The following is a 7,683-nucleotide window of genomic DNA, read 5'->3' on the forward strand; positions in this document are numbered from 1 at the left end:
TAGGAAAAACAACACCCACAGTGAACATAAAACATAGCTAACAAATATAGAGATATAAGAAAAAACTGTAATAATTGTATATTAAAATGAAAATGCAATTTATCAGTGTAATTTATTCTGACTAATGTTTATAGATTTGAAATATTTTTCTGTGTTTTGCCATTTTCAGTCCTTCCCAAGCTGATTAAATGGTCACATAAAAGAAGAAAAATGACAAACAAGTGCAGAGATAAATATATATCATACACATTTTTTGATGATCTTAACAGAAAATAATAGGGACATAATAATGTATAATTTGTATGATTTTACATATATAACATATATTCTTCTTTGGTGTTCAGTCCTTTTAATTGTGAAAAAAAAAATGAATTTTTTAATCGTGAAAAAACACGAGTCAAACAAATTCATACATTTATAAATAAAAGAAAAACAACAGCATGTTCACACATTTTAAACCCATTTTTAACATTCTTGCATTTATTTTAATTTTGGCAGTCTCTGTCCTCCATATAACATTCAGGAATGGCGTAAAACAAACTTCTAAAACGTACTAAATGTGCAGGAACATGTCCAAACGTGGCAAAAACATGTTCTCCATGAAGCGGCAGGCTCGCCTTGTTCTTCCTCTTTACGAGAGACCGAATGGGCCCGTGTGTGCGCGCGGTGATGCATTTGTTTTGGCCCGGCTTTTATCAGCGCGCTCCATCAGGGGACGAGGAGTTGTGTGAGGTGTGTGGGTCAATGAGTATATCTTGATAGGCTCGGCTGTCAGGCCCATTACCTCCGATTCCAGGCCTGGGTCTATCAAGTGTGGGACTTCAGCATCACCTGCTGCACATGTCGACACGCACAGGCTTTATATCTCCTAACCTTGGCTTAATGGGTTATCACATGGGATGGTGTAGTATATCCACCTGCTGAGATAATTCGTCTCCAAAAAGAGGATCGCGGCCTTGTAGAAGCCTCCCTCCTCGTCCTTTCTCTGGCTCATCTTCATTCCTCAGGTGGATGAGCTGGACTCCTCAGGCATAGGGGGGAGAGAGGAAACTTGTTTTGCCGCCATGGGAAAAGTAACACATCTCTGAAATCAAATTATGATGCCGCCTTAAATTAAATTTAGGTTCAGCTAAGGTGACTTGCGGCGTCTTGCTGCTTTCGCTGCGTGAGCTGGGTTTTCCTGGCAGCCCTGAGCCCGCTGACCGTGGATACATGGCTCTGCGGTGGGATAGTGACTGAGGCAGATGTTTGGCTGTGTTACGCCCTCTGTAATGAGACAGACATGTGGCCGGCCTGGATCCAGAGGAGCAGGTGCTGCCACCACACCGCCATTACCATCTGCGCTGATGAGATCTGGGACTCAGGCATGATAGATGTTACAGCATTATTATCCCTTGAAGAAAAAAAAAAAAACAAAAACATCAGACTATTAATTGTGCAGGCTGCTGAAGTCTTAAGCCCACTATGAAAATTTGGACATTTTAAAGACTAATAAATGACGTCTTCACACTTTCCATGCAATCAGGCTTTCTTTGGAGTGGACTTGATCACAATTCCTTGAGGCATCAAGTTGAGGTCTTACAAATTTTTCCTCCAACTTTGGCGGCTTTTTGCTTATTTTTCAGCCCTGTTTAATACTTGATCAGAAAAGCATAGCAAGTATTTTCTTTAAAAAATAGGAAAGTGGTGAAGGGAAAATAAAAGAACAATTGACACACTGCTAATGATCTTCCCAAGGGGGCTGATGTACAAAAGACATCATCCTTTTCAGTAAAATAAGACAAAATGATATATATATATATATATATATATATATATATATATATATATATACACACACACACACACACACACACACATATATATATATATATATATATATATATATATATATATATATATATACACACTTATCCTGAAAAGAAACCCACTACTCTTAAATCCCACCCTGGTGAAGACGTAGTGTGTCTTTTTTTCTATAATGTGACCAGGTATGTACTGAAAAAGAATGTTTGACGTTACATATTTATGAATGGTTTACAATGTGAACGGGAATTGATTAAATATATCTTTTACATGTCAAACCATGATACTCCGCTCGTGTGAAACAACCAGTTTAGAGGCATCTTTTAATAGGAAGCAAAAAAAATAATAAAAAAAAATGAGGTGGATAAAAGGAGAATGTAAAAAAAAAAAAAAAAAAAAAATGGACGTGCGTGTTTTAAAACGTCCTCTGACGTCACGCTGATGCAGATGGATGCGCGTGAGGAGAGGAGGGGAGGCATGGCGGAAAATAAGAAATAAGAATAAAACCTCGTCGGCCTCCATTTCTTATTTTTTTTTCCCCCCTCTCCCCGGGCAACCTGAACGAGAAGGCGGCGACCGGCTCCGAAGCCCCCGGTTACAGAAACCGCGAAGGAGGAACCGGAGAGAGACGCCGCCGTATTGAGGTCAGAGCGAAGCGTTGCCAGGGTGACACCGCGGCGGCGAGAGCGCGCCTGCCTGCGAGGCTGCGCTCGTTCGCGGCGCCGGAGCGGTCGCGGCATCCTCAGCGGCAGCAGCAGCATCCTCCTTCTCCTCCACCTCCTCCTCCACCTCCTGCAACCACCGGAGTACCGCAAACCGAGCGTCCGCCGCGACGAGCTCCGGTGCTACCCGCTGATGGGAAATCTACCGTGGATTTACCGCTGATGACCCAACACGGGGGGGAGTTATAACCGCAGAGGGAGAGCCGAAGACCACCGCGCGGCTCAGGTGATGCTTCCCGCACAGGGGCAGCGATAACCAGAACATGTTATTATAATGGAGTTTTTTATCCGCTGAGCCAGGCATCCTGCCTCCTGACCAACGCAGATATATTCACGGATCCATTGGGGACCGAGCCGAGCCGAGCCGAGCCGGGCTTGTCTGCTCTGCTCGGATCCGGTCTCTCTATAAATAAAGCTGTACAGACCCTATTATTTATTTAGTTTTTTTTTTTTTGTTTTTTTTTACCATGGGGTCCCACCTGCAGCTGGTTTGAGGAAGAAAGTCCATTTTTAGTTTACTGCCCTCTTTTTTTTTATCTTTAATTTTTTTTTATTTTTATTTTTTTGGGCAAGCACTTTTTGGCAGATTGACTTATTTTTAGTGGAAGACGAGGAGAGGGGAGGAAGAGGAGCAACCTGTACCTGCAGCAGTGGATCGCAGATGAACAGGTAAGCCTATAGACTGGCACCTCTCATTATTATTATTATTATTATTGTTATTATTATTATTATTATTATTATTACCCGAAACAAACAAAGTTTGGCAATCAGAAAGTGTCCGAGCCGACGGGGACGCGCACGCTCCCTTTGCAGGTGGAGCTTTTCCTTCTCAACCTGGCAAGATGCACCCGCTGTACCTTTAATCATGGCCCAGCTCATCCCTGTGCCTTCACGGCTCAGCCTTTGCAGAAACGACGGTGGTCTGGTCAGCTGTTGGCAAAGAAAAAAAAAAAAAAGAAAGCATAAAACTACTCAGGGCAAACAGAGGAGACATTTACAGGTGCAAGCGAGGAGCCTGAATCATTCCTCAACCTCATACCAGCGTCCCTTCATTTGCTCTGTGTGTGTGTGTGTGTGTGTGTCTTTTTTTTCTTCCCTCTCCTCGCTCAAAGGAACCCTGCAGGAAACGCCGCGGCCATGAGAACATGACACACAAATAAATGCACACAGTGCAAGAAGAATGGGGCGCATTTATATGCTGCGGCTGCTGTTGTGGGGAGGAAGGAGGGGGCGAGCGGGGTGCAAGGGGGGAGGGGGGCGGGCGGGTGGGTTGGGGTGCGTTTGGATCTGCAGGGGCCTGCTGGATGATGGAATTCAGCCGGAAACAAGAAGAGCTCTGTTCCCGTCTCTGGAGCCGGGTCCTTGGCAGCCATGGCATGGCCTGCGCCGGCAGACTGGGGCATCTGGACCAGGGGGGTTCACGGCTACGGAAGGGGGAGAAAATGGGTGCCGTCCTAGGGCGGTTCTTGGAAGTTGGGGATGTTGGTGGGAAGGAGCTCTTGGAGCTGTCCCCCTCAGGGCAGAGGAGCTGGAAGAGGATGGAATCGGTTGATGTCTCCCGCCCCCCACCCGGCCCCCTTCGCTAGGTAGCTAACAGATGCAGTCGGGTGTTGAGACCCGGTGGGGCGACGCTACCACCTACCAAAAAGGCCCAAATGTCAGCCCTCTGCCATGGCCCCGGCCTGTTTGTTTCTTCCCGGGGGGCGGCGGGCTCCCAGGTGACAGCTGCTCTGCAGACCGACGAGTGTCAGGGAAGTCGAATCCTCGCTTGAATGAATCAGCGGGGCTGAGCGGGGGCTCCTCGAACGAGAGGGCGACGCTCCGGTGTGTCCGTTAAAAGAAATTCATCATCTTCTTTCTGTCAGCGTTGTTTCGCCCTGAAGAATTTGGGGAAATCCAACCTTTAATGTGACATAATTTGGTCAGAGGGGGGAAAACAGCACAGGCCCACAGCATCATGGACCCTCCACCGTACTTAACCACAGAGATAAGGGGCTTTTTCCACATATTTGATGCTAAATCTCAGCTCATGGTTCCAGTTAGTCTAGACCTGGATTTAGAGTTTATCGTCATTCAAGTGCACATTCCCAACGAACGTTTGAGCAACGTTTCGTCACATGTCCAGCTGTTTATATTTGTAACGGCAGAGCGGAAAATGGCTTCTAATGGTTGATGTATATATTTTTTCTTTGCCTCCTCGCTCAAAATTTGCCACAGATTGTGAATTATTGTTGTTTAATTAAGCACGTTTTGGTGAGTAGGATCGTTCTCGTTCTTATGAAGATTACCACACAGCTGTCACAGTTTTCTTGTCTTTCCCATTCTGAAGAGTGGCTGAGATTAACCAGCATCTGCGTATCGGCAAATTTATACCTGAAGGCGATGAGGAGCGGTAATTTACCGATGGAAAGCTCATGGATGCGCAGATTGGTCTGGAAATTCAACGTATAAACGATTAAAATGTTTCATCAAAAAATTTTTTTAGGGGGATTCTTAGAGGTGTGATTAGTTGTGACACCGGTGGTTTGTCAAATCCATTTGTGTATTGATAATTAATTCATTCAAATTACATTTTGTCCATTTAGGACCAAAATAGTGAGCAGTTATTGGGGGGCCCTGTTGCCTTTTGACTGGAAAAATGTTTTACAAAGGCTAATTTCTTTTTTTTTTCACTGAGCCGCACGGCAAGAGGAAGGAGCTTCTCGGCTCCATGAAGAGAAATGTTTGCCTGTTCGTCTGGAACGAGTTATTGCAGAATAATTCAGAAGGGAGAGCACTTGTGTTAAAGTAAACACGCTGCAGAAAAATTCCCCTGGCTCGTGGGCTAACTCCTCTATCAGCGCCGCGCTACATCATCATTTGCATCAAACCCTTCTGGAAGGTGAAGCCTTAAAGAGCAACCGCGGGTCTCTTAGTGATATGTGTGGAGGGGGGGGGGGGGATTCTGCACGTGCTCGCAGCAAATGCCGTTCCAGTCAGCCTTGCAAAAGTACTCCAAGCTACAATGTGCTTCATTTGCATTTCGTGCGATACACAAGCTCAAGGCAGAGCAGGAATGATTTTGTCTTCCAGGGCGTGTCTTCCACCTTCGCACGTCTAGATACTGATACCTTTGGCACAATGGTTTGCGAAACGGGTTCGAATCGATCGGACTGGATGTGAATTTCCAGGTCCTGCCACAGATTCTTGGTCGAATTCATGTCTGGACTTTGACTAGGCCATTCCAACACATATATATGCTTTCACCTAAACCCCTGCAGCTCTGGCTGTATGTTTCAGGCTGTTCACCTACTGGGAGGTGAACTAAAAAGGGAACTAAAAGTAAGTACAATTTTCTTGAAATGAGTATATCCTTCTTTGATTTGAACAACTAAATAAGACTATTTGCCAATGGGGTGAGTATTTTTACGCCTAAAAGTAAGATTATTAGCTATTCTGCACTTGAAATAGGATGATGAAGATGAATTGTTCCTACTTTAAGTGCAACAATCTTATTCCATTGGCAAATAGTCTTATTTTCCTGAAAAATACAAACATTTCAGGAAAATTTTACTTACTTTGAGTTCCCTTTTTGCAGTGAACCTTCCCCCTAGACATGGGTCTGTTGAGAGGTCTTGTACCAGGACCCCCCCCCCCCTCCCCCCTTGTTTATCTACCACTCATCTTCCAATGAACTTAACTTTCTTCCTTATCGCTGCTGTAGAACAGGATCCCCACAGCATGATGCTGCCACTGCAATGTCTCCCAACGGCCATGGTGCATTCAGGGTCAATGTTTTCTACCTCACATGATGTTTTGCATGTATGACCTTCTTCTGTGTTTGCTCTGACCCCCCCAACCCTCCACAAAGCTTTATGCAAACTGTAAAACCGTGCTTGCTGCTCTCCTAGCCCCGAGTTGCTTTCAGCTAACTCCTCCAGCGCGTTCGATTCTGACAGATGCCTTCATTTGTTCCGCGCCTCCATCTGTTTGTGGCAGACTCATTCGTGCGCTCCAAAGTGTAGCCGGCCCTTTTCCTTTTGTTCTCCGAGCAAATCAACGCTCTCTGGTTGTTTCTATAGCAGCGGCCGCTCAGGGAGGAGACTCCTCGGACAGATTTTGAAGTCGGAGGTCTTGCTCCTCGTTTTTCCTTTGGGAGGGCTTAATGCGCGCGTGCTGCGGCAGGTGACAGCACTTAAAAAAAAATTAATTAAAAAAGCATGCAGAGAAATTGAAAAAGACAGCTGACGTCTGCACACCTGTTGATCTCAAGGACGCGGCTTCCTTTTACCTGGTTTATGGGACTTCTTACCGAAGAACACAAATCCTCGTTCCTCTCGGTGATAAATCTGCATCTCCAGAGCTGGAGCGAAGACTCCGAGATAGAGGACAAATGCAAACAGCTGGGAGGACGCTCGGCTTATTTTAAGAACAACGCCACCTCTCTTGGAGACTGAGAGGCTCATTGTAACTCTGGAGGAGCTGCAGCGAGCCACCGCTCGGGAATCCGTCGACGGGACAACTGCTATCCGTTGCGGAAGAATTGCAGGAAGAAAGCTGCAGTTGAAAGGAAGCCATAAAAAGTCTTGTTTGCAACTTTCAGCTTGCTAAAAATCCCTGTTGGTTCTGGTTAGATGATACGGTCCTAAACAATGTCCCTAAACATAGAGCTACAGCGGAACGGTTTGCATCCATCGCTGCAAAAACGGATCTAAAAATAAGTAAAATGTTCTTAAAATTTGTGTTTTTGTCCTAGATTTGAGCAGGTAAATAAGATTATCTGCCAATGGAATGAGTATTTTGACCCCTAAAATAAGATAATTAGACATCCTGCACTTGAAATAAGAACATTTTACTTATTTTTAGTTGTGTTTTTGTAGTGTAGACAGGTTGGATTAAAACAGAGTACAAATGCACGCCATACTTTGGATTTTTATTTGTAGGAATGGTACAAATCTCTTTCCGCTTAACTATTATGCACTACTTTGCAATGGTATGCCATGTAAAACAAATTGGATTTGCAGTTGTATGTAGAATGTAAAAAAGGTTTAGGTAAAAAAAAAAACAAAGGAGAGAGTTAGAGATGGCCCAGCTCACTCCTATGCTGAGCGGGCAGGTGGTTTACAGCTCAAACGTCCCTCGTCGTGTACACGGGGGAAAATCTTCCCGAGATTAA

The 7,683-nt window shown here is 44.9% G+C and overlaps 1 protein-coding gene and 1 long non-coding RNA gene across 5 annotated transcripts in view; one reads left to right on the plus strand and one right to left on the minus strand.

Moving 5' to 3' along the window:
* Positions 1-359: 359 nt before the first annotated feature.
* LOC110366985 overlaps positions 360-7,683 on the minus strand; it is an 82,008-nt gene continuing 74,684 nt past the window's right edge. For all 3 annotated transcript variants that reach the window (XR_004932574.1, XR_004932576.1, XR_004932575.1), the window contains exon 5: positions 360-1,393. This is a non-coding gene — a long non-coding RNA (uncharacterized LOC110366985). The remainder of the gene's footprint in view (positions 1,394-7,683) is intronic.
* Positions 2,266-7,683, plus strand: part of nlgn2a (neuroligin 2a) — a 331,395-nt gene continuing 325,977 nt past the window's right edge. For both annotated transcript variants that reach the window (XM_036146704.1, XM_036146707.1), the window contains exon 1: positions 2,266-3,197. The gene's annotated coding sequence lies outside the window, so the exon portion shown is untranslated. The remainder of the gene's footprint in view (positions 3,198-7,683) is intronic.

The sequence above is a fragment of the Fundulus heteroclitus genome, chromosome 14 (assembly GCF_011125445.2).
Source record: "Fundulus heteroclitus isolate FHET01 chromosome 14, MU-UCD_Fhet_4.1, whole genome shotgun sequence".
In the NCBI taxonomy this organism is placed as follows: Eukaryota; Metazoa; Chordata; class Actinopteri; order Cyprinodontiformes; family Fundulidae; genus Fundulus; species Fundulus heteroclitus.